Source organism: Schistocerca serialis, chromosome 3 (genome assembly GCF_023864345.2).
Source record: "Schistocerca serialis cubense isolate TAMUIC-IGC-003099 chromosome 3, iqSchSeri2.2, whole genome shotgun sequence".
Taxonomy (NCBI): Eukaryota; Metazoa; Arthropoda; class Insecta; order Orthoptera; family Acrididae; genus Schistocerca; species Schistocerca serialis.
This window is the reverse complement of record NC_064640.1, coordinates 764,513,482-764,539,874: the sequence shown is the minus strand read 5'-3', so window position 1 is coordinate 764,539,874 and position 26,393 is coordinate 764,513,482. Positions and strand designations below refer to the sequence as shown.

Genomic DNA, 26,393 nt, shown 5'->3' with positions numbered 1-26,393 from the left:
GAAAGGCACGTCCTTTCGTCTATTAATCACTCGGTTTTGCGATGCGGTCGCAAAACACAGGCACTAAACTTATTACAGTGAACAGAGACGCCAATGAACGAACGGACGGATGATAACTATGCAAAAATAAAGAAAGTAAAATTTTCACTCGAGGGAAGACTTGAACCAAGGACCTCTGGTTCTGCAGCTGCTCACGCTACCACGGGACCATGGCGCTCCTGAGCTCCCAGTCTCCATAATGTTGTCTATATGGCCCATGGACTACCCAGTTTTTATATTTTGCTTATTTTTTCACAGTTCCACACAACTTCTTCCTGTTTTCTCAATTGATCTGTGTTCAGTTTATCAAGGCCTATCCACTGTGCCAACTTATAACTAAATCTGAGGGGGGTGCGATGGGGAGGTTCCCTTGTCAGAACTCCATTTTCAAACATTACATGAGAGGCGTTGTCCATCGCAGAGAGTTTACTACTGAAATTACGAGAGAGCACCTTCGAGGAGGAGTGGGACAACATCCTACTTTCTCCCGCATTCACCTTGCTTAATGATGACAGAGTCGTACCATGTCGATAGTTCGCGGTACACCTTCCGCATGGCATGTTTGCCTCTAATCGAGGGCGTGCCATTCTGGTGTAAGTAAGTGTCATTTACACAATTTATATGAAGCTCCCAAAACCATATTACGTAAACCGATTTCCCAATACCATTTCTGGGTGCTCATGAGTATTGGGGCTAGGCCAATTCTATTCCAAAGTGCCGTTATCCAAGATGACGGCGATGACGTCGTCCAAGATGGCGGCGATGACGTCATCCAAGATGGTGGCTGTGACGTCATTCAAGATGGTGGATTTTGGTGGGAAGTTTGAATTTTGGGGTGAAAGTGCCATGCCCCCGTTCCCCCCTGATAAATGGCACGAATTTCAAATTCGAAGCTCTAGATCCCAACTGGCTTAGTTGATATCATCGCCACCAGAGACTGCCACTGTGACATCATCCAAGATGGAGCATTTTGGCCGGAGGATACGACACTTGGGCTACCTCCACTAACCTAAACCCCCTCCCCTCCACCCCCCCCCCAGAAAATGATGTGAATTTCAAATTCCAACATGATAATGCATCTCATCTAGAAAAATGGCAGGAAAAATGGACTTGTCTTTATTATTTAACCAATTTCAAGCAGATGTGTTCGCCACTGAGTCTGGACTGGAACTGGCTTAATTCATATCGTCATCATCAGAGAGCGCCGTCGTGATGTCAGATCATGATGCAAGTACTGTTATTCAAGATGACTGCACCCAGTGTATTCACCACATGGCTTGGTACACAGAGGACATTGTCTTGACGTCAGCTGATGACGTAAGTACCATTATCCAAGATGGCGACAATTTTTTTTTCTCCACTCAGATGACTGGAATTGGTGGTGCACATTCAGTCTTTGCTGAGCTGTTGTTATGAAACCGTTGTCATGTGTTCAATCATCGAGATGAATGTGGAGGACAGAGCAGCTTTCAATAGCTGCATTACGTGTAGACCTTCGAGGGAGGACTGTAGCCACAGTTCACTACATCACATATGGGAGAGTATGATAATGGAGGAGTGTAGGAGGAATAAGTACAAGAATTCTGTTCAGCAGATTTCGGCAATGCAGAGGAATGGAGCCAGGATGCATATTGTAACCAGCACATGCTCATGCGCATGCGCAAACTGCCGATGTATTCATAATGAAGCATTCATTCTCCCAAAACAGAAGAGAAGTCCAGTTGATGTCAATTCGCTTCAGTCTAAGCATATTCGTATACTCCGTATATACCATTTATAATCATCTGCTCACCCCCTCCCCCCAACCTCATGGCCATGCTGAATGTGTTCTATCGATGAGTTATTGGTGTTTGAGCGGTATGAGTTTAACAGTTATGTTTTTTGTAAGGATACAGTCGAGGACTGCCCCCATAGCCTCCTACATGCGAAATGGAAGCGCGCATTAATGTTTGGACATATGAAGAGGAAGAATACGGTCCTGCAAATAAATGCGTTGCAGCAAGATGTTTTAAAGATGCATTACCCATCTCATGGAAACATCTGCTGTTGTTGGAACTGTCTGCCTTTTCTAAAAGCACCATATAAGCTCCCAGCCCACAAGAGACAACTGCCTCCGATCCAGCAGACCGAAGAACTGATCTAGTTCATGAGCTCACCGCTGGAGGGCACTTCGATAGGTCATGTGATCACACGATTCAGCCAACATGAACATGGCATCATGATGACATAGGTGGATGGTATATAAGGAGGACTCAGCAGCTGCTCGATCTCTGTTCAGATCAGTCAATTAGTCAAGATGAAGCGTCAGTCACCACAGCAGCAGCAGCAGCAGCTGCAGAATAGGAGGAGGAAGCAGCAGAAAAGTAAGTATCTATTTTGCAAAATTACTGTTATTATTATTATTATTATTATTATTATTATTATTATTATTATTATTATTATTATTATTATTAATATTATTATTTCTGTAGCAGCAGCTGCAGAATAGGAGGAGGAAGCAGTAGAAAAGTAAGTATCTATTTCGCAAAATTACTGTTATTATTATTATTATTATTTCTGTAGCAGCAGCATATGCTTACGAATATTCTTCTTTGTCTGCTAGCTTCACCCTTGATGTCATCATTAGCAGGTTCCAACCTGTTGGGGCCCGCACATGTGGTGACCTTGGACTCTTCCACGCAGGATCCTGTAGTAAAGATTCTCAGCATGCTGGAGCAGGATAGCGAGGTGCTAATGTCAGTGCCAGAAACTGCGCTTGAGGCGGCTTCACAGTACTGGACTCCTTTGTATGCGCCATCCATTGATCATCGCATAAGAGATGTAGAACCATCTGTGCAAGAACAGCAGGCTAACTGTGTTGGTGTGGATGTTGTGGATGAGAAGATACCGGCCTCCAGTGCACCACAGCCTTTACTGTTCACGTCATGCTATGTGTTAACAGTTAGTGGTTCAGAGCATCTTCATGTAGGACTTGAAGTTTCACAAGACAGTAGCCTGTCAGCTGTGCTAGTGCTCGAAAATGTACCCAAAAATATTAAAGTTAGGTTTTCTGACTACAAATGGGATGAACTCTGTTGTCTAAAAACGTACATCAAGAAGCATATGACTACCGAATACGCTCCATCCCACTCCTACCTGGACATGTACTAAGCAGTCTAACTGTGAGTATTCTATCAATGTATGACGATGCTACACTAAGAATTAAAAGTGCTGAGGTTCATAGTATTTTCATGCAGCACTCCACTATTGAAAACTTATTCAATCTAGACATGGCAGTAACTAGTACAATAGAGAGACTAAATAGAGGACGCCCATGTGTTGAAACTGTATACAGTGACATCATTAACTGGCTTCACACATGTAGCATTCACATAGAAGATATAGATCATTGTTTTAGTACCTGTATAACTGCAGTGACGAAGTCTTGTGCTATTCCTTGAATAGGTGTTGAAAATGTTGAACTCAAATTTTCTGATGGAATACCAGACTACTGCAATGCGCCTGTAACATTACGAGATATACGTGCTGAATTTGAGGGATATAAGAAGCAGCTATTTTCGAAATACAGTACTTCTGCTGCACTGCTTCATAAAGAATGAACTTATTGTTTTCCACGCTGATCATAATTGTATATCTTGAAGAAATAAATATATTTATAATCTTAAAATTCTGTTTGTCTTTTTTATTTCTCTAGACAAAAATGTGACATATGTTAATGCATGTTAGTATACGTTTATGTACATAATTATATGTGACACTCTTCCCTTTAAATATACCACTTGGAGTTCATTCTATTGTGTAGCCGTTGTAGCTCAGTTGGTAAGGTGACTGCACTATAGTGGCTACACACACATATTATTTATCATATAAAAGCCTATTGCATGCCAGTACCTAGCACAGTAGGTATCATGGCAGGCTGGGTGAAGCACCCTCGCCGCAAGGACTTTGTTGTATGTGACTGGTCCTGTGATGATGACCAAGACCAGAAGACCAATAAGAAAAAGAAGAATGGAGCACTCCTTCCTGACAGCATACGAGCGATAATTGTAGATCCTCCCAACTGTGGTAAGACAAATGTCATCATGGCTCTGTTAACGTACATAGACGGAGTCCACTTCGAGCACCTTTTCGTCTTCTCCAAAACACTCTTTCAACCCATGTACCAGTTACTGCAGAAAATATTAGATGGGGTAGATGGTGTAACGTACAGAGCACTCGGTGATAGCGACGACATCCTCCCACCTGAAGAGGCAAAGCCTAACACTGTCTTCACATTTGACGATGTGGCTGTTGAAAAGCAGGATCAAATCCGTAGATATTTCTGCTTTGGTCGTCATATGGGTGTTGACGTATTTTATCTGAGTCAGACATATTCCAGGATCCCAAAACAGTTGGTGAGGGATAACGCCAACCTCATTATAGCCTTCAAACATCTCCATATATAAACGTACAGAATAGCTGAGTGCGTCAGTAGACACTACACCATGGACAAATTCGCACGCATGGCGGACGCTCAGTCTGAGAGGTTAGGTGTGTATAGATAGAATTCTCGCATGTTCACCGATATGAAATTTAAGAATCTTGAGGGAAGTCTCAGTAAGATTGTAAGGGAATTAAAGGACACTCACAAACTTCTTGCGCTTAACCAAAATCGTCTAGAGAATAGAAATAGTGCAACTGAGCTGAGGTTGTTGTTATTGAAGAAGGAGGTGTAGGAAACAAGAAGAAGATCAACAACAACAAAGCATATATAAAACGTCGTGATATGCAGAGCTCTGATTAGTATGCTCCAAGATGTCGACAAAGCATAAAGTCATTCAGGGGCACAAAACAGTTCAAGAGAAATTACGTTTGATGAGGTTGGGACATATGGATCGCGACAAAACACTACGAGAAACTTTTAAACCTGTTACCGAATCTATCAGTAAGATGGATTCGCGTGATAATGATCCAGTCACAGAATTCACCAACCAGTATGGGGCGGGTAAGATAGATAGAACATTTGGTGTCAGCAGGGAGAGACCGTACATGCTAGGCTCTCAAACTATAAGTTTATCCGATAGCACAATACACATCAGGGATACAGAGTTTAAAAGAACACCTGGCTTAATGAATCTAATCTTCCTAAGGCTCTCAAAAAACTTAAAATACTCTAACAATGATCGTAAAGTGCATAGTGAAATACTACAATTGACTGAGCTGTATAAAAATCCTGACAGAACACTGAGAAACCCGCAAAACTCTAAATACACAACCATTATACAACCTTTACTGAATGAGCAACCTAAGAGCATTGTTGAGGGTGTAGACTTTCAGCATAAAGGCGTGAGCAATCAACTCCCACAGTATATAAACTATAGTGAGCCAGAGGAACTAATTAACAGACTTCGACTTTTGATGGCTTCTGCTGCTGCGGGCAATACAGCTCATTTGAATGAGGTTGTTTCGATAATCTCTGAGCTTCAAGAGAGAGGTATCATCGAATAAGTATGGTGACGGTAGTTCGGGAATTGCACAAGCCAGCATGCAAAACATACCCTCACAGGCATGTTATGATTAAAGGTTGAAAAAAATGGTTCAAATGGCTCTGAGCACTATGGGACTTAACTTCTGAGGTCATCAGTCCCCTAGAACTTAGAACTACTTAAACCTAACTAACTAACCACAGATAATTGCACGGTATAATCGAACCAAACATAGTACAATAAAAATGAGACTGGACGACGTTCGCGATAATTCGCTAATGGACACAGTATATTTCCGCATTAAAATGCTGGACCCGCGGAAACAGAGGCTAAATGTAGGAGACTTAGTACGTATTTCAAGACACGAGACAGCGTTCGAGAAATCGTACTTACCAAACTGGTCGGCGGAGATAGTCACAGTATCCAAAGTGCAGAGAACGAACCCTAGGACATATATCTTAAAGGATGGCAAGGGTGAAGAAATTGCAGGATGCTTTTACACGGAGGAATTGCAGAAGAGCTCTGAACCAGATGTATTTCTCATCGAACGCGTGATACGACGTCGCGGGAATAGAGCGCTAGTTAAACGGTTAGGATTTCCATCATCAGAAAAAGTTGGATTGACGCTGACGAGTTAGTATATAAGAGGGAGCGTAGACCTCTATCTCATCAGTAGCGTACCATGCATGATAGCAGGCACACCATAATAAGAGGTCGAGATGGTATTCTCGACAAATTGCCTGTTGAATTGCACATTCCGGGATACAACTTCTGTGGGCTGGAACAAAGCTTCAGAAACGCCTGGCACGCGGTGATAGAGGTATTAACCTACTAGACGAAGCCTGCCTTGAACACGACCTCGCATACGCTGCAAATAAAGATCTACCAGCACGCCACGTTGCCGACCGAATATTAGCCGATAAAGCTAAGCAAATAAGACGATGAAAAGATCTCGGAATTGGTTAGCGCGTTGCTGCATTCGTAGTTGATAAAATCACGCATGGAAAAATTAAGTTGGGCTTGGGGGTGAAGAATTTCAAACGAATTATGAATGCAGCGCGAACAGCTTTGGGGGCAAAGAGGAAGAAAAGCGGTTGTTTCAAAAACTGTATTCTCACGTCGATGTGTGCAGCTAAACGTGTGTTGAAGGGGGGGGCGGGGGGCGGGGGGAGAAGAAGAAGAAGAAGAAGACTGCAATTAAACCACCTAGGGTCCTACCACTACCAAAGACATCAGTTGGAATTATTCTGCCCCCCATTCAAGCCCTTGCAGCTCTGTCGGCGGTAGGTTCACTTACAGGTGGGGCTGCAGCTGTAGCCAAAACAGTCAAAAACGCACAGAATACACAGGCACAAGTAGAGAAAGCCAGAAGACATAATCGGGCCATGGAAGCAGCAGCTATCGGAAAGGGTCTTTACTCGAAACGATACAGAAAAGGACTAGGTCTCTTCATAAATAAAAAAAAAAGTACGTTAGTTATCCTACCTGATCGAGGGCTCGCGAATAAAGATCTGGTTAATATTCTTAAAGAAAAACTTCACATTCCTCGATTCCGTGGAGTCTTTATGCAGGATACATTACCGAAGACCATGTGGTGGACTAATGAGTGCGGAATTGTAAATTTAGATGTTGCTGGGGATCCAGCGACCCGTTGGGTGGCGTATGTTAAGAAAAGTGCAAATACAGTACAATATTTCGATTCATTTGGGGATTTACAGCCGCCTGAAGAATTACAACGCTACTTCACCAGCAAAAGAGGTGTCTTCTATAATTTCTTGCGATATCAGGACTTTAACACACACCTGTGTGGGCATCTCTGCGTTATGTTCCTCATCACAGCCATGGCAAATTAGCCTTTGCCCGCATCAGAAAACCTCTGGAATGTGCATTATATTTAGACCAAGCAGTGAGAAGTCTGGAATGCATGCTTTCTCCTTTCCTCATCAGAACCGGTGTGCAAACATCCACACATTTAAAAGAGCCATCATTGTAACACGCCCATCATCTGAGGTTTAGATGCAATGTCGTACACTCTGACTTTAAAAGATCGAGGATCAGTATTACGTGCAAACTACTTTCCACCGATTGATATAAGTGCAGGGGACTGGAGTATTGCGCTGATTGGTCTGGACACGTATAACAGCATTCCAAATACCACAAAGAGCAACAATAAACTGCATCTGGAAATTGACGGTCGGAAGGCGATTCTACAAATAAACCTGGTGCCTACGATACTGATGGCAACGGCCTTGCCGCAGTGGATACACCGGTTCCCGTGAGATCACCGAAGTTAAGCGCTGTCGGGCGTGGCCGGCTCTTGGATGGGTGACCATCCAGCCGCCATGTGCTGTTGCCATTTTTCGGGGTGCACTCAACCTCGTGATGCCAATTGAGGAGCTACTCGACCGAATAGTAGCGGCTCCGGTCAAAGAAAACCATCATAACCACCGGGAGAGCGGTGTGCTGACCACACGCCCCTCCTATCCGCATCCTCACCTGAGGATGACACGGCGGTCGGATAGTCCCGATGGGCCACTTGTGGCCTGAAGACGGAGTGCTACGATACTGATGATTTATACGAAGTCTTATAACAGTCAGGAAAATGTATTGAACTACGGGCAAACTTAAGTACCCTTAAATTTGAAATACGGACAGAGAGTGGTACGAACGACTTTAGACAGGGAGATTCAATAGGTCCACTGCTAGGTTTTGCAAAGGATCACGTTTTGATGAAGGACGCCAGTAAATTTTACGCATCGGTTCAAGCTGTAGATATACTTCCAGTCAGCACAATCCACGTTGAGTGCAATATTGTCGCAAACTCATACCTCAAAGATAAGTTGATTCACTCAATTTACGGATTCTTCCCTACAGACGGTACTGGGTATAAAATAGTTCAATCCCCTACAAACACTATATATCTCCCGGTGACAGTTCAGACACTGGATTACCTATAACTGAGTACTGTTGTCCAGAATAATCAGCTAGTTAACTTTCGAGGAGAAGAGATCATTGTACGCTTGCATCTAAGGCGGGATGTGAGTTAGGTATAAAGCTAGCACACCGAGCTCACAACCCGTCAGTGTATCACGGAAGCGCAAGGTGATAACACGCCTTAAATACGGATTCCTTATTTCAGCATGTTTCAAACCGCAAAATGACGTCGCTCAACGTAACTCAGTCAGTAGAATGATACGTCATGAATACCACTCACGCAAACCCTACGCTTCAAGCACATTTAACAAAAATGATGAAATTAGGATTGTTATCCAGCATCAGGACGCCATAACACTGCCTTGCAAGAGCTTCCTGTATCTCGACTGTACATTTAAGAAAACTGACGGCACTGTGGTAACGCTCTCGAAGCTCACGTGATATGCTGTAGCATTCCTGTTTCACGAGATACATTATGAACTTAACGGTATAGAAATCGAACGCACACGCAATGTTGGCATAATGTCAACCCTTAAGACCTACGTTTCAGCTTGGAAAATGCGGGATGGTACATAGATGCGCTGGATGGTGAGGGTGGATACAGCCGATTTACGTGCCACTAAAAATACTTATGGGTTATATTGAGGACATGCAGTGAATTATTATGAAAGCTAAACAGGAGCTTATTTTGGTACGGAGTGCAAGTGATGTGAATTCATTCTTTCATACAGCTGCAGAGAATGTTCAAATCAAGATTAATAGTATAGTATGGAAAATGCCTCACATTACTGTTGCTGACGAGGAATGCTTGAAGCTCTTAAAAGTTCTGAATGCTGGCACCTATCTATCACCAACCTTCTGATCATGGGAACGTTTTGAATACCCAGTCCTACCTACAGCATCAAACATCGTTGGGCTATCAAAACATCAGTGCAGTTGGAAACACCTTGATTCGTCATAATCGGATTTCAGATTCAAAGGCATGGGAATGCATAAAAGGACTCAACTGAATTTGACCACCACAAGTTAACCAACGCCAGCGTCTACTTGAATTCCGAATACTATCCATATGAGAATTTACATCTATAGTGGGACAGCAATATATACAGACTGGCATTTGACTTGTATACCAGATTCCGAGCATATTACTACGAAGGCGTTGAAAATGAAGGATGCCTTTTCAGTCCAAGAAGCTAGCACCAATAATAGTGATTGACTGTTCAAAACAGAAAAAGATAATTAAAACAGGGCCTGTAGATGTACAGATTGAATTTGAATCTTCAACAAACTGCCCAGACAACCCTGCAGCGTGTGCTCTAGTTCTGCATGATTATGTTGTTAACTACTGCCTGCTCACTGGTGTGGTGCAAGGAGTTGTATAAACTAATAGGCGCTCTGCTAACTCTAAGGCAGATCACGATGTTACCCCAAGGTGTGAGGACCATAGCTGACGTTCAAGGATTTTAGTGTGATGAACGCAGGCAATTCATAATTAAATACTGTGCATTAATAGCATTCACACAAAGTGATGGAATAATAGGAACATTTGCATCAAGAGTTGCATCGCCAAAACCAATCAAGGATGTGAAGTGCATTAGAACAGGTAGAAGTGCAATGTGGTTAACACACTTCTATCACGGAATTCACTGGTATGACCCTGGCATGTCTTACAAAGATTTGGCGAGAGTGCTCCTAGTATTTTATCACAAGGAGACAATCATTTACGTTTAAGGTGATGCAATGATTACCTGGCTGTGTGGAATATTTAAATTTGCTTCTATTCAAGACCTGGAATTGTACAGATGTCCATCTATCTATCGACTGAAGAACATTTACCAAAAAAGTGCTTTTGTATCTGCATATGAGAATGTAAAATTACTTTTAAGTTGGATTACAAATAAATAATCATTTATAAAATTTGCTATTTTTCTTTCTTTCTATGACACCCAATGTCCGTAGAATGTAATTTTATTGGGGGATATTGTATATGAAGCGAATCCCAATGGAACTGTCTGAGACACATACCTCAGCTTTGACATGCTGAGTAATGTTACCTGAATCAATAACAAACCAGCTTTCACCTCACCTGCGTGGCGATGCGTCAGATGCCAGCCACGCAGCTGCAAGCGCATGGGCTGAAAGAAAGTGCTGAGGCACACTGCGTGTTCATGACCACTGGATGAAGTCCAGCACATGTCATTCAGAAATGATTTGTTTTTAAAGCAGGAAACCTTATAGGTCTGTGCATTGCAATATGGCTGTATCCACGTCTTGTAGACACACTAAAATATATTTATAATATTTTTGTAATGAAAAGAATGATGATTATTGAGGGGTGAAATAATAACAAAATTCGACATTTTTACAATAAAATAAGTGAATTTATTATTGAATTGATACAGTTTCCACATTTATACATGAGTTTACAGATAAATAATTGACTTTTGACGAAAAATATCAAACTTATGTTCTTTGCAGATACATATTTAACATTTTGCATCATTGAGAAATATAAGCTTTCTCCTAACATAAATTATATATATATACATATATATATATATATATATATATATATATATATATATATGTGTGTGTGTGTGTGTGTGTGTGTGTGTGTGTGTGTGTGTGTGTGTGTGTGTGTGTAATTTTACAACTAATGCAGAGGTACTACAACCTAATTACACTATCTTACAATCTTACACCGTAAATACTATCGCTAGTGAAGTTCCACCCGAAAAAAAGAAAACACTTTTAAGTAAAGTCGAACGTAGTTACTTCAAGTGGGTGGCTCTAAAACATTTTCCAGTACCACGAGCAAATGAAAATATATTTCTCGGAATAATAATAATAATGTCATGTGACGAAGGCCTCCTGTCGGGTAGACCGCTTGCCTGGTGCAAGTCTTTGGATTTGACACCACTTCGGCGACTTGCGCGTCGATGGGGATGAAATGATGGTGATTAGGACAACACAACACCCAGTTCCTGAACAGGGGAAATCTCTGATCAGGCGGGAATCGAACCCAGGCCCTTAGGGTTGACAGCCTGTCGTGCTGACCACTCAGCTACCGGGGTTGAACATTTCTCTGAAGTAAGTGGTTCTAAACATTTTCCACTACAAGAACGAGGTGAACATATGTATATTTTTCATTGAAGTCGATGCCTCTAAACATTTTTCCACTACAACAAGCAAGTGAACATATATAAAAAATTAAATTGGTGGAACTCACGTACTTATAACTAGGTCTGACTGGATGGCTAGCAGTAGGTGAAACTTACAAACTAAAATCTAATCTCTATAACCAATCAAACGGAAGCACATATGAAGTGTGCAAAGTTTATTTTTTCTTGATATAGGAGGTACAACTCAAGTGGGAAACTTTATCTTTTCTTCATATATATTACATACTAATGCTGGTCAAAAAATATTTACATAAATAGACTTTTTTTCAGTTTAACATTTTTTTTCATTTTTATCATTTTTCTTTCAAAAAATAATTAACATATATATATTTACACACACATATAATAAACACAGGCGCCCACACTCATTCGCACACTCAGACATACAAGGAAACACGCAAACTGCTACACACCACACAACACTCTCATCCATTATTTACACTATGATAAAAGAGCCATACTATTTCCACGCATAATCCTCATTCACAGCATTCACATGCTGATTCCGTCTCTATCAATCAACCAGAGTCCCCCACCCTTACTTTCGTTTCAAGTAAATAGTGTGAGTATGGGAGGGTTTCCACCACATCCTCACAAATGACTCTTTTATCGTCATGGGGAGACAATCCGACTTTAGACTGCAGCACAGTGAACGCCTCGTGACCTCGTGATCTAATGCTAGTTTGTTGAACCATGTGTGGACGAGCGCCTTCAACATTGCGACTATACAGGCATTGCAAATAGTCCTCGACCGTAAGAACACGAGATGCCATGCATCTAACACCCTTTTCCCACCTCTGGGTGCCCCCGTCCATTGTACAATATTCGTACATTTTGGACTTCAATCTCATAAACTCTACAATTGATAAACCATTCGACTCGTCTTTCATGAGACTGATAACTTTCTTGTTTTGTCAAACAATACTGTAAGGATTATTGGCCTCGTAAGAAGACGTGTCGAATTGTTAACCACTGCACATAATTACTTCATATGGATTGCAGTTCTTGATCCAGTAGATAAAGCTGTCTGTATATCCATATAAAGTAACTTTGGTTCTTCGAAATGAAGTTTCGCAAACTCATAGTGGAATCGGTACATGTAGAATTTGGAGATATCCAGTATGCACATCCCCAAAGAGATGGGCTTCATAAACTCTATTGCAGTCTTCGACATCTCCACAGCATCAAAGTTTTCGTTGAAGATTGTGGTCCACTTAAAATTTGGCCTGGTTATACATTTCCTCATGCCATAACGCCCTTCCCGTGAGGTTTTAATGACAACATCGCGTTCATTTCGCACATTCTGCATAATTTTCAAAATCTTTATTTGCGACCACCCTCTTTTCGGTATTTAGTTTAATACACTTCTTCAACCAGGGGGATTGCTGAAGGAGATTGCCCGAGTGACTCTAACAAGCTTCATCTCTAATCTGAGGCACTGCTGGAGGTTATGATAATGAGCGATGTACCTCTGCTTATCCCCAACAGTAGCCAGCAGTTTAGGGAAGGTGCTCCCTCGCGGAATTTGTTGCTCTGGACATAATGGCAAGTCGCTTGTCTCTCCATGCAAATTATTAGCGTATGCTATGTTTGCCTCAAGCACATACCCTACATCAGAATCAGCTGCAAGACCCACTATTTGTCCACCTAATCCCTTTAATTCGTCTTCGGACAGCCAACTAAACCCACCAACCGGCAGCAGTTGCGTCATGGCATTCCTGTATAAGTTGTTCACATTGAAGTACAAAATGTAACTAGAATCAAGGGATGCGTTGAACTCGAGACCCATCCGCAGGTTATTTGCTTTGGCGTGCATGTGAACACATTGACAAAGTCCCCCACGGATCCCTCGCTCAAAAAACACAAGTATTGCAGGATCAGACTAAAGTTCAGTGCTGTGGCCCGTTTTTTTTTAGCATAGCGTTCCAGAATGACCCGGGTGCCATGTAATGAAAGGCGGAGTCCAGAGAGTACGTAGTCATACATACACTCTGGAACTTTTCGAAAACATCTGCAAGCAAATGCATGTCCATGTCCATACATAACCTTGCATATTCTCCCAAATTGGGGATGTTGAATTCCCACCAGACATTCATGGCATGCTCATAATCTGAAGTGGTTATGGCATCGCCTGTAAGAGTACTGGTAAAAGCAGATATGTCGGGAAGCCTGGTTTCATTGAGTTTTGTCATACTATCAACATACTCATATGGGAAAACTCCTTTCCTAGTCGCAAGTTGGAACTTTTCCTCATCGGGAAATGCAGATCGAGTGATATGCATATCATTCTGAGGTAAAGTCTCAACCAGTTTCTGGAGTGAAGTCTGCATAAAGCGTATAGAGTCAAGGAAGTGGAGTGTAATTTTTGGCGTCATTCGTTTTTAAAAAGAAATGTACTTCTCAACACTTTCAGGGAGGACACTGACTTGATCATTCTTCGTACTGAACTTAGCTAAGTGCTCAACGAGAAAATGAGTGTCATACCCGCTCAAATTATGAAAAAAAACGGGTATGTGTCTAGGTAACTGATACTTCTAATTGCATGCGTTGTGAGCTGCTCCACAGAACTTACCCGTAAGATGACAGTGGTCTCTGCAAGGAGTTTCCGCCAGCCTATCTAAGACCAGTCTTTTCATACATTTCCTCATCTTCCTTTGATTTGGTCATGGGAATGTTGGTGCTGTAGAGCCTGTCAACTTCCCATGAAAGTTTTTCAAGCTCAGTAAGAAGTCAAACCGCTAGATCGTTCCCTACATAAGACTGATAATGGTTAAGTTTAGAATCATATCCACATACGATTTGGAATGCTGCCGTATACGGTACATGTTTTTGTGTGAAATTTGTGTGTGAGGCTACTGAGTTCCCTTCACCACAAGTAATAGGAGCCAGCAAGCATTCAAAATCGGCGCACACAACAAAAGGGAAACGCTGCTGGTGGTGAGCATTTTGAAATTTAATGAAGTTATTTTCCTCAGTGGGCATAATCACACATACCGTATCCTTGGAAGCACAGTCTAATAGATGTGTCACTAATAACTACTCAGACAAAAAATAATTCAAACACCTTTAACAAATATGCTTTTTATGGTAGTTTTTTGATTGTTGGGTGGAGAGGAGTTGGGACATGCCTTTGATCCACATGTAGTGGTAATTATCGCCTTCAGAGAAGAGCAGAATGTTTACATGCTGTTCTCGCTCACCTCCAAATTTTGAGCAATGGAGGGGACCTACTACTGTATGCTTGTCCTGTTCGTCTGATTTGTCCTTTTTATCCCCAGGCCTTAAACGTGGACCGATATCCCGGTATTCTGAGCTTCAAACTCATGTATGTCCTGGATCATTACAGGGAACTTTATTCCATGAAAGTTATACTGTATCTTAATATCTTTGACTTTGTAATTGTAATTTCTCCGACAAGCCAGGACTGACCATGCAAAACAAGCATTATCATGCTGATTTTGAACATTAATGCACGCATGTTTTTTCTCAATATAATTAGGGAGTTTAATATAACTGGACCCTCCATTTACTGGATCATAGACATGTATATGGATGTAGAGGTGTGGTATACTGCTGGGTGCTTTAGAGGACCCACGTACTTCCATCTCGGAAAATAGGGCCATAATAGTGCTCAAGGTGGATTCTCGCTACCACTCAGCAATCGATGTGCTCCAAGAAATAGCACCATTATCACCCCATATATAGTGCAGAGTCCTTGTCTCCGCCTCACCTTGATGTTTAGGTGGGTGACTCAATTCACAGCATAACACTGCATTGCATTTAATGTTGCTAAACCCCAGATCTTGTAGGACTTTGAGGAGCTTGATCTCCAAGACAGGGAGCACACTTGTAAAAACCCAACAGGGTCACGATACCTCCTGCCCGGATTCTAAATTCTAGTGAATGAGACCCACCCTTCAAAAGCCCTAGCTACTGCTGAGTATTCTAAGGGGGTCATTACGTGATTCTGATCCATATCATTATCAATAGGTCGAGCTCCTCTTCCTCCTCCCCTAAAAACTGGGTGCCCCCTGGAGCGGACGTCGTTTGACTGCCGTTGCCTTGTACGCTTTGGTTGGTACACCCCTCCCTGTGCGCTGAATTAGGGACATCTACAAAGAAAAGACAAGAATATGAAAACTGAATGTATACAAAAGGAAAATGTATATAGACACACACACACACACACACACACACATTAGATTAAATTGTTTTGATCTAAGAACTACGTTTTTAATAGAAATGTACTAACATTCGAGATGCATTTGTGCCCTCTCACCGAGCGAGGTGGCGCAGTGGTTAGCACACTGGACTCGTATTCGGGAGGACGACGGTTCAATCCCGCGTCCGGCCATCCTGATTTAGGTTTTCCGTGATTTCCCTAAATCGCTCCAGGCAAATGCCAGGATGGTTCCTTTGAAAGGGCACGGCTGACTTCCTTCCGCCTCCTTCCCTAATCCGATGAGACCGATGACCTCGCAGTTTGGTCTCTTCCCCCAAACAACCCAACCCAACCCCAACTCTGCCCTCTCCATCTCGAATTGCTGGTCTAGAGCGGCAAGCACTTGAGGGATGAAATCTAGAAGGATGGAAAAGACTGAGTATAATATCGAGTATGGAAAGGAAAATGTGCAGTGACTTCAATGATACAGAAATCAACAGACCAGAACATATAGGCAAAAAAGGAAACAAATGAAACATTTATAGAGAGCACTACAAAACAAATATAACACGTAAGACAAAATCTGTTAAATGACACATCAATCTGAGTAGAATGGGCTATAATACAGATATAAGATAGAGACACACAAACAAAGAATCTGTTAAATGGCACAGCATTCTGTATAGATTGCGGTCCAGAACAGATATAACACATAGACACACAAACATAGAATCTGTTAAATAACACAGCATTCCGTATAGAATGCGATCCAAAACAGATATAACACGTACCACAAACATAGAATCTGTTAAATGACACTGCATTGTGTATAGATTGCGGTCCAAATCAGATATAACAAGTACGACAAACATAGAATCTGTTAAATGACACAGCATTCTGTATAGAACGCAGTCCAAAACAGATACAACACAGAACATAGAGACACACAACGCTAGTAAGCTCAATCTTTATAGAGAGCACTGGACTACAGACATAACACAGAATACTCACAATCCGTTAAAATATGCAACAATCTTTATAGAGAGCGATCATAAACGGATGTAGCACTCATACATAGAGTACAGATATTGGAACACTGAAAATGTACTTACCAGGTAATGGGACTTCCTCGAAGCGGGATCGTTTGCTGCTTCCACTGGCACTGTCGGTGCTGCTGGTGGATCCTGATCGCTTCATATCGAAAGTTTGCTAATGACGATAAATGCACTGGGCCAAGTGTAGGAGCAGAGTGAGGGCGAGTTGGGTTGTGGTCTGGTTTATATAGGTTTTATGACGTACAGTGAAGTGACTAACGCAGTAGCGAATAGGAGAGCAGCATTCTAGTGGTGGGGGGTGGTATGTCATGAAGGACCACAGCACCCGTAGTGGGAAAATGTGAAACTTGTCATTTGTTCCTTGAACATCAAAGTGGTACATTAAAACTGAAATGAAATTAAGTACTTGGGTAATTTATACATTAGCTGCAGGATGTGAGTGTTAGAATATTTACGAAATACTATGTCTACAGCGTGTATGGAGGGAGCACTCGGCTGCTCGCGGGGCTGTGACGTCAGTAGATGACTCAAGGTCGCCAGCTTTCTCTCTTGCGCAGCATCATGGTGGCGACCTCTGATGGCCTGGATATGAACTAAGCCAGTTGCAGTCCAGACTCAGTGGCGAACACATTTGCTTGAAATTGGTTAAATAATAAAGTCATGTCCCTTTTTCCCGCCATTTTTCTTGGTGTGATGCATTATCCTGTTGGAATTTGAAATTCACGCCATCCGCTATCTTGAATGACGTCATGGCAGCCATCTTGGATAACGGTACTTTGTAACAGAACCAGCCTAGCCCCAATATTGTCATGTAAACACTTCAAAATAGATTCTGGAAATCTGCTTCTAGTTGCCGGTTTTCCAATTTCGCAGTCGATTTTCGCTCCCATGTAAACGCAACCGGTTTTGAAACGTGCTTGGGTTGTCCACTTACGTCTTGTTTTCAGAATATTCGGTTAATATGTACTTACTGTGCACTGAAGGGGAAGCACAAATGTTAGAGTGAGCATGAAGCTGTCTTGCTGTAATATTTAAGTGATGAGAAATAAGTATTGTGTTGACTGAATCAGAAACTGGATCAGCTGTTTTCAGAGGCCATATTTGACTGGGCTGGCAAATCCGCAACAGACCTTAACATGTAAAACGACAGCGAAAAATGGTTTCCGAAGTTCGGTTTTCGTCTTTTGAAAGATGGGTCACATGCAAACGAAGTGACTGTGCTGCTGCTATGGTCGCAGGTTCGAATCCTGCCTCGGGCATAGAAGTGTGTGATGTCCTTAGGTTAGTTAGGTTTAAGTAGTTTTAAGTTTAGCGGACTGATGACCTCAGGTATTAAGTCCCATAGTGCTTAGAGCCACTTGAACCATTCTGCAAATGAAGCGAGTGTGAGGAGTGATTTATTCGATGGCAGGCAGCAGAGCAGGAAGGGCTCTTCACTTGTCCGGAAATGTTTTCATCCTGCGGGCTCCGGAGGACACCAGGTGGCAGAGACTATTCCTCTTGCGGAAGTCCGTGGTTGCGGCCACTTGGTTAAGTGGGAAATGTGCTGTCTTAGAATTGTGGTGTGATACCTAAGTCTGTTGACTGACTTTAGGAACAGCATGATATTCTCAAAATGTTCCTTCCTATTGCCTTCCACAGTGTGCCGCTGTCTGCATATGTGCCATACCCACCATCACTGCTATTAGAACTATAATAATACTAGCTCAATCTTCCTGCTTGCTTAAGCCCCGGTTATGGGTATGTTGAGTGGGAGTGAAGAGGCCTGCACATGTTTCTACCAACTGCTTGTTTTACCAGCGTAAATTTGTGATTTTCTGTCGTTAAGACGTACTGTGTTGTTGCCTTTGTAGTCTTTCATTCTTGTTACTTCTCAGAGAAAAGGATTCGTGGCAAATTTTTGATGTTTAAGGTACTGTCGTTTGCCAACCATATATATCCATTCATCTTGATCTTACGCCCCGCGTGGCCGCCCCTGAATTGTAGAACTGCATTTGGTAGGCCATTCTTCTTACTCCTTGTTGAGATTTTGGTTAGCCACATTGTGTTCAGTTCCATGATTAAGGGGTTTCAGATCATTTATGATCTGATTATTTGTTGAACTTTTACTTGCCAGGTAATACTAGCTGTTACTAGCGCCATGTGAAGAATTGTCTCGGGCTGGGAGGTGTCCCTATCTGATTTACCCTGGGTAACTACCTGGGTACATCTGGTTGGTTTCTGAAGTTGCTGGTTGCGCTGCCTCTTGATCAACAGTACTCCTATGGGCCAAAAAATTCCTTTACGCAACATTGTAATTGTCTTGGTTTTTTTAAAGTATGTATTTTTTTGAAATGTATATGTGTGTCTTTTTGGGGAACAATGTAAATTTTAAGTTCATTATTTTACTAAGTTTTCATTTCTTTGTTCAGTTGTGTTGTGGAACATTCAGTGATACCAAGCAATTGTAATTCAGTAAACAGCCTATCAGAAAATACGATAAGATGATTTACTAAATTGTTTGTGGCACAAATTTTTCTTCTTGTAGCTGTTGTTTTGAAGTATAGATACTGTATTAAATTTTTGCTTCGTTCTTTTGTGACAAGAGTCTGTACAAACAAAAGTTATGTGCCCTAATAATTACATGGTATCTCGTTATAGGAACTGAAACTTAGTGATAAATGATTATAATTCTCAAGGACATACAACAGATTTCTTTGTCTGTGTAATGTGGGTTGCTGAAAGTATTTAATTCCATAACTGTGATTGTTAAGTGAGAAGCTCATTTTTTGTCTTTGAACATAGAGATTTTCATAACCATATACAACATTTTAGGTTTCCTGTGCTTTCAACAATACAATGTGGGACAGAATGACAGTGTATTAAAGTCTTACTTGCATCCAAAGTAAATACTGTAGCACATGTTCAGGGATGTGCACATTTATGAAATTTTATCTGTTTTGAGGCTTTTTGTTGTTCTTAACGTGTTTTTAATTACCTGCTGAAAGCTTACAAGTAAATTTTCCTTAACTGGTTTGATTTATCTTTTAAGCATACCTTGTTCAATAAATATTTTTAGTCATGAATGATGTTCAACCCTTACTTTGGTCTAGTCCTTCCCCTCCCAGGCAACTCCACACAGTAGCAGTGTTTCATTTTGATAGCAGAGCATTAGTGTCTTTGGGTATAGGGGAACTGTATGGTACTAGACATTATTCGTACAAGTTTTCTTTTGCATAATTGCTGGTTGCAACAGTTTGACGACGTTTGCAGCAGCATGTACTATCAGCTCGGAGACCATGGCTGTGGTTACCCTTGACGCTAATAGTAGGACTAAGTATGTGTCAGTGCACTCTGCATTGTTGCCAAATTTATTTAAGATGGTGGCGATGATGTCATCCAAGATGGCAGCATGTAGACTTGGCAACAGCGCATCACGTCATCCAAGATGGCCGATTTTGGCGGGAAGATAGGCCAATTGTGCTATGTCCACTAACCTAACCTTTGAGAAAAAATTTCGGGAATTGTGAATTTTGGCGGGAAAATAAGTCAATTGAGCTACCTAACCTAAGCCTCCTGAAAAAATAGGCGCAAAATTAAAATTCCAACAGGATAACACATGCTAAACCGTACTTGTGTTTATTATAATTTATTATAATTTACTATCATTCATTGTTATTTATTATCATTTATTGTTATTTATGTCATGAATGTGTGTCTGCAGTTGCTTTGTTCATATCTCCACCACCAGGGAGCGCTACCATGACGTCATTCAAGATGGCTGGAAAAAAAAAAAAGAGGTGGAGCCCCTCCACGCCCACACCGGCATGATGGCTAACACAAAAGGTCTACTGCCATCTCTGCATAAGGGTTAGTATTCACTAAAGTGAGGTGTCGCAGGATGTGGGTACTGCGATGTCTGCGTACGTCTGGTTAGGATTAACCATTAATACGCGCTCATCTGGAGATAGATTGGTCGAAATCTGACGAAGGGTAGCGGTTTGAAGGGCAGAGGAAAAAAAAGTGCCAAAGCAAGAGCCAAGGGAAAAAAACCTCTGCGAAAGTTAGGTCGGGCGGCAAGAGCAGTAGCGGTTGTCTTGCTGCCTGCGATAGGTTGTGTAAGGATAGGCTTTGTTAGTAGTGGGTATCATGCATGTCGATACCTTGATGTTGTGCGTTTGTGCTGCTCGGCGGCTGGCGCTGGGTGCTGGTAGAGAGTCCTCGTTCAGCGTCCTGCAACCTGCAACAGTTAGGTTTCTTATCGGTCTTGTGTCCGATAGGTCATATACCGGAGGCACAGTGTGAGGGAGTGTTGGCAGATTGTTCGTGCGTCTGTGGGCGAGCTCGTCGGTGTCCCTGCTGTGGCCTGTTGGTTGGCTCTAATAGCAGCTGGTAGTTGCCAGTCAGTGTTGCTGATATGCAGGGGCTTACCGGCGTTTGTCGCTGTTTGCGTATGTTAGTTTACCATAGGTGGTTATGCCCTAGCTAGCAGTGTCTTTGGCCGCTTGTGTTTCCACCTGTGGTTGTGATCGTAGTTTCCCAGAGTGAGGATGAAAGGATTGTTCGAGTGTCTCGAGTTCCTGTATAGTCGTGTGGCGTGTTTCTTGAATACTTCCTTGAGGGTATCAAGGCGGTATTCATGGTGAAGATCCACGGTGCGTGTGTAGCGTGGAGCATTGCTGATGATTCGTAGCACCTTGTTCTGTATGATCTGCAGGCGGCGCAGTCGTGTGGGAGCTGCATATCCCCAGACGAGAGCTGCGTACGTCATCAGAGGTCTAATCAGTATCATGTATAAGGACCTCGACACCTAGATGGCTGGAACAAAGCCTACTGCATTTATAGAAGAGCCCTACAATCAGTCTTTGCTGAGCTGTCATTGTGAAACCATCGCCATGTGTTCGATCATGGACATGAATGTTGGGGATAGAGCAGCTTTCAATAGCTGCATTACATGTAGACATTCAGGGGAGGACTGTAGCCACAGTTCGCTACATGACGTATGGAAGAGTATGATAATGGATGAGTGTTGGGGGAATAAGCACAAGAATTCTGTTCAGCGGATTTCAGTAATGCAGACAGATGGAACCAGGATTCATCTTGTAAGCAGCATATACTCATGCGCATGCGCAAACTGACGGCATATTTATCATCAAGCATTCACTCTCCCAAAACGGAAGAGACGACCAGTCGATGCCAATTAGCATTGTCTTAAACATATCTGTATAAGCAATATATATCATTGAAGACCATCCTCCTAGTCATACCAAATGTTCTCCATCGATGAGTTATTGGTGTCTGACCACGATGAGTTTAACAGCTGTGTAGTTTGCAAGCATACAGTCGAGGACTGCCTCCATAGCCTTCTACATGTGGACTGGAAACCTGCATTAATGCTCGAGCATATGAACAGGAACAAGAATACAGTCCTGTAAATAAATTCTTTGCCGTGAGATGCTTTAAAAATGCATTACCCATCTCATGGAACCATCTGCTACTGCTGGAACTGTCTGCCTTTTCTGAAGCCTACATATAAGCTTTCGGACCACAAGACACGACTGCCTCCAATCCAGCAGACCGAAGAACTGATCTAGTTCACGAGTTCGCCACTAGAGGGCACCTTGGTAGGTCACGTGGTCACGTCATTCAGCCAATAGGAGCACAGCATCATGATGACGTAGTTGGCTTCTGTATAAGGGGCACTCAGCAGCTCCTTGATCTCTGTTCCAGTCAGTCGGTCAGTCAAGATGAAGCGTCAGTCACCACAGCAGGAGCAGAGTAGGAGGAGGAGGAAGCAGCAGAAAAGTAATTCCGAAAATTATTATTATTATTATTATTATCAATTATTCTTATCAATATTGCTCTTTGTCCTGCAGCAGCTGCAACCGTCACGTCAGCATCAGCAGGTTCCAAAACTGTCCTATCCTGTAGCTGCACCTGTGATCTCAGCATCAGCAGGTTCCAACCTGTCCCGGTCCACACACGTGAATGCCTCAGACACGTCCACACAGGACCCTGTAGTGGGGCATCTCACCATGCTGGAGCAGGATAGCGAGGTGTTAATGTCAGTGCTGGAGGCTGCGCTTGACGGGGCTTCACAGCGCTGGGCTCCTTCTTACGCACCATCCACCAATTATTGCCCAAGAGACCTGCCGCAATCAATTCAAGAACAGCAGGCTAACCACGCATGTGTGGATGTTGTCGATGAGAAGATACCTGTGGCCAGTGCATCTCAACCTTCACTATTCGCCTCAACCTATATCTTAATAGTAATGGTTAGAAACGTATTCATGTAGGACTTGAAGTTTCACAATACGGTAGCCTGTCAACTGTGTTAGTGCTCGAAAATGTGCTCAAAAATATTAAAGTGAAGTTTTCTGACTACGAGTGGGATGAACTCTGTCATGTAAAAACACAGATCAAGAATAATATGACTACTGACTATTATCCATCCCAGTCCTACCAGGACATGTACTGTGGCAGTCTAACTGTGAGTATTCTATCAATGTACCATGATGCTACACTAGGAATGAAAAGTGCTGACGGTTATAGTATTTCCATGCAGCACTCGACTGTTGATAACTTGTTCAATTTACACATGGCTGTAACTAGGGCGATAGACAGACTAAATAGATGGTGTCCATATGTTCAAGCAGTATGGAGTGATATCATTAACTGGCTTTACACATGCAGCATCCACACAGATGATATAGAACATTGTTTTAGTGCTTGTATAACTGCAGTGCCCAAGTCTTGTGCTATTCCTCGAATATGTATTAGAAATGTTGAAGTCAAATTTACTCATGGAATACCGGACTATTGCAATGCACCTGTAACGTTACACGCTATACGCGCGGAATTTAAAGCGTACAAGAAACAGCTATTTTCCAAATACTGTACTTCTACTGCACCCTTTAAAAAAGTATAAATTGATTTCTTCTCATGATTGTCATATTTGTAAATATCTTTATAGATAAATATATTTATAATCTTAAATTTGTTTTTATTTGTCAAGACAAAATGTCACCTACCTTAATGTATATGACTTTTAGTAGGTATCATGGCAGGTTGGGTGAAACACCCTCGCTGCAAGGACTTTGTTGTAGGTGACTGGTCCTGTGATGATGACCAAGACCAGAAGACCAGTAAGAATGGAGCACTCCTGCCTGACAGCATACGAGCTATAATTGTAGGTCCTTCCAACTGTGGTAAGACAAATCTCCTCATGGCTCTGCTAATGCACATAGATGGAGTCCGCTTCAAATATTAGGTGGAGTAGATGGTGTAACGCACACAGCATTCAGTGAAAACGACGACATCCCCCCACCTGAAGACGTAACGCCTAACACTTTCTTCATATCCGACGATGTCGCTGTTGAAAGGCAGGACCAAATCCGTAAATATTTCTGCTTCGGCCGTCATATGGGTGTTGATGTATTTTATCTGAGCCAGACGTATTCCAGGATCCCAAAACAGTTGGTGAGGGACAACGTAAATCTCATTATAGCATTCAAACAAGACAGCCTCAATTTAAAGCACATTTACCATGCTCACGTAGGGACCGACATGTCATACAATGAATTTGTAAAGATATGTGCTGATTGCTGGGACCACTCACAATACGGCTTTCTCGTTATTGATAAAACTCATAACTGAATGACGGTAGGTATAGCAGGAACTTCCAAGACTTTCTCCATATATAAACGTACGAGAATGGCTTATCCCATCAGTTAATACTTCACCGTGAACAAATTCGCACTCATGGCGGAAGCTCAGTCTGAGAGATTAGGTGTGCAAAGACAGAATGCCCGCATGTACACCGATTTCAAATTTAAAAATCTTGAGTCCCGATTAGTTAAAGTTGCAAGGGAATTAAAGAACACCCAGAAACTTCTTTCCATTAACCAAATCCGGATAGAGAACAGAATTAGTGCAATTGAGAGCAAGAAAGAAGCCGAGGCCATTGTTATTGAAGAAGGTGGTGTAGGAAAAAAGGAGAAGAAGAAGTACAACAAAGCATATATAAAACCACGTGATATTCAAAGCTCTGATTAGTATCCTTCGAGATGTCGACAAAGCATAAAGTCATTCAGGGGCGCAAAGCAGTTCAAGAGAAATTACGTTTGCTTAAGTTGGGACATATAGATTGTGAGCAAACACTAAACGAAACTTTTAAACCTGTTACCGAATCTATCACCAAGATAGCTTTGCATAATAATGATCCAATCGCTGTATCCGACCGTTAAGATAGATAGAACATTTGTTGTCAGCAAGGCATGAGCGCACATGCTAGGCTCTCAAACTATAACTATCCGATAGCACAATACACATAGTGGATACAGAATTTAAAAGAATATCTGGATTAATGAATCTAATCTTCCTAAGGCCATCAAAAAACTTAAAATACTCTGCTGATGATCGCAAAGTCTATCGGGAAATACTTAACTTGACTGATCTGTATAAAAATCCTGACGGAACACTGAAAGAGACTGAAAACTCTAAATACACGACCATTATACAACCTTTACTCAATAAGCAAGCTAAAAGCGTCGGTGAGGATGTAGACTTTCATCATAAAGGAGTGAGCAATCAAGTCCCGCAGTATATATGTTACGATGACCCAGATGAACTAATAGACAGACTTCAACTGTTGATGGCTTCGGCTGTTGCGGGCAATACAGCTCATTCGAATGAGGCTGTATCCATTATCTCCGAGCTTTGAGAGAGAGGTATCATCGAATAAGTATGGAGACCGTGGTTGGAGAACTACACAAGCCAGCATGCAAAATATACTCTCATAGGCATGTCATGATTAAAGGACTGGATGACTTGTGGCAAGCTGATCTTGTAGATATGAATCGATATTCACCTCATAATAATGGATTCAAATATATTTTAATGGTTATTGATACATACGCTAAATTCGCATGGGCATTACCTGTGAAAACGAAAACCGGTAGAGATGTTGCTGTGGTGTTTGAGCGTTTGCTGCAGACAGGAACGAATCGATGCCCAGCCAATCTTCAAACCGATCACGGTGGAGAGTTTTACAATGAATATTTCAAAACTGTGATGGAGCGGTATGGCACACACCACTACTCCACGTTTACTCACCTTAAAGCTAGTATTGTCAAGCGGTTGAACAGAACATTTAACACCAGAAATGCATATCCTCCTATTTCCATCTATTGTACTATAAATTTTTTTCCTTATTTTGTTACCTGAAGATATGACGTTTCTGTGTCTTTATATATTGTAATTGTTTTACTATTTGTGTATATATATATATATATATATATATATATATATATATACACATTTATGTCGATGTATAATTGGTTTGTTTTGTAAATACTATTTGTTTTTTTACGCTGGGTCTTGCCTAGGGAAAACTATGCTATCGAACGATTACATCGATAGGTTGTGTAGGCTCTTTGGTAGTGTTAACTCTGACGCATGGAGCGCGGGCAGAGGGAGTCTGGCTGGGGTAGAGCGGTGGAGCAGGTGTGTTGTGTGACGCTCCCGCGAGTTGCCGTGCTTTTGGGGTTTGGCAGCATGTAATTGCGCTCGACTTGCT

At 42.0% G+C, this 26,393-nt stretch overlaps 1 pseudogene; it reads left to right on the top strand.

Moving 5' to 3' along the window:
* The first annotated feature begins 7,743 nt into the window (after positions 1–7,743).
* LOC126471778 (5S ribosomal RNA) lies at positions 7,744–7,860 on the top strand (annotated as a pseudogene).
* The last annotated feature ends 18,533 nt before the right edge of the window (positions 7,861–26,393 follow it).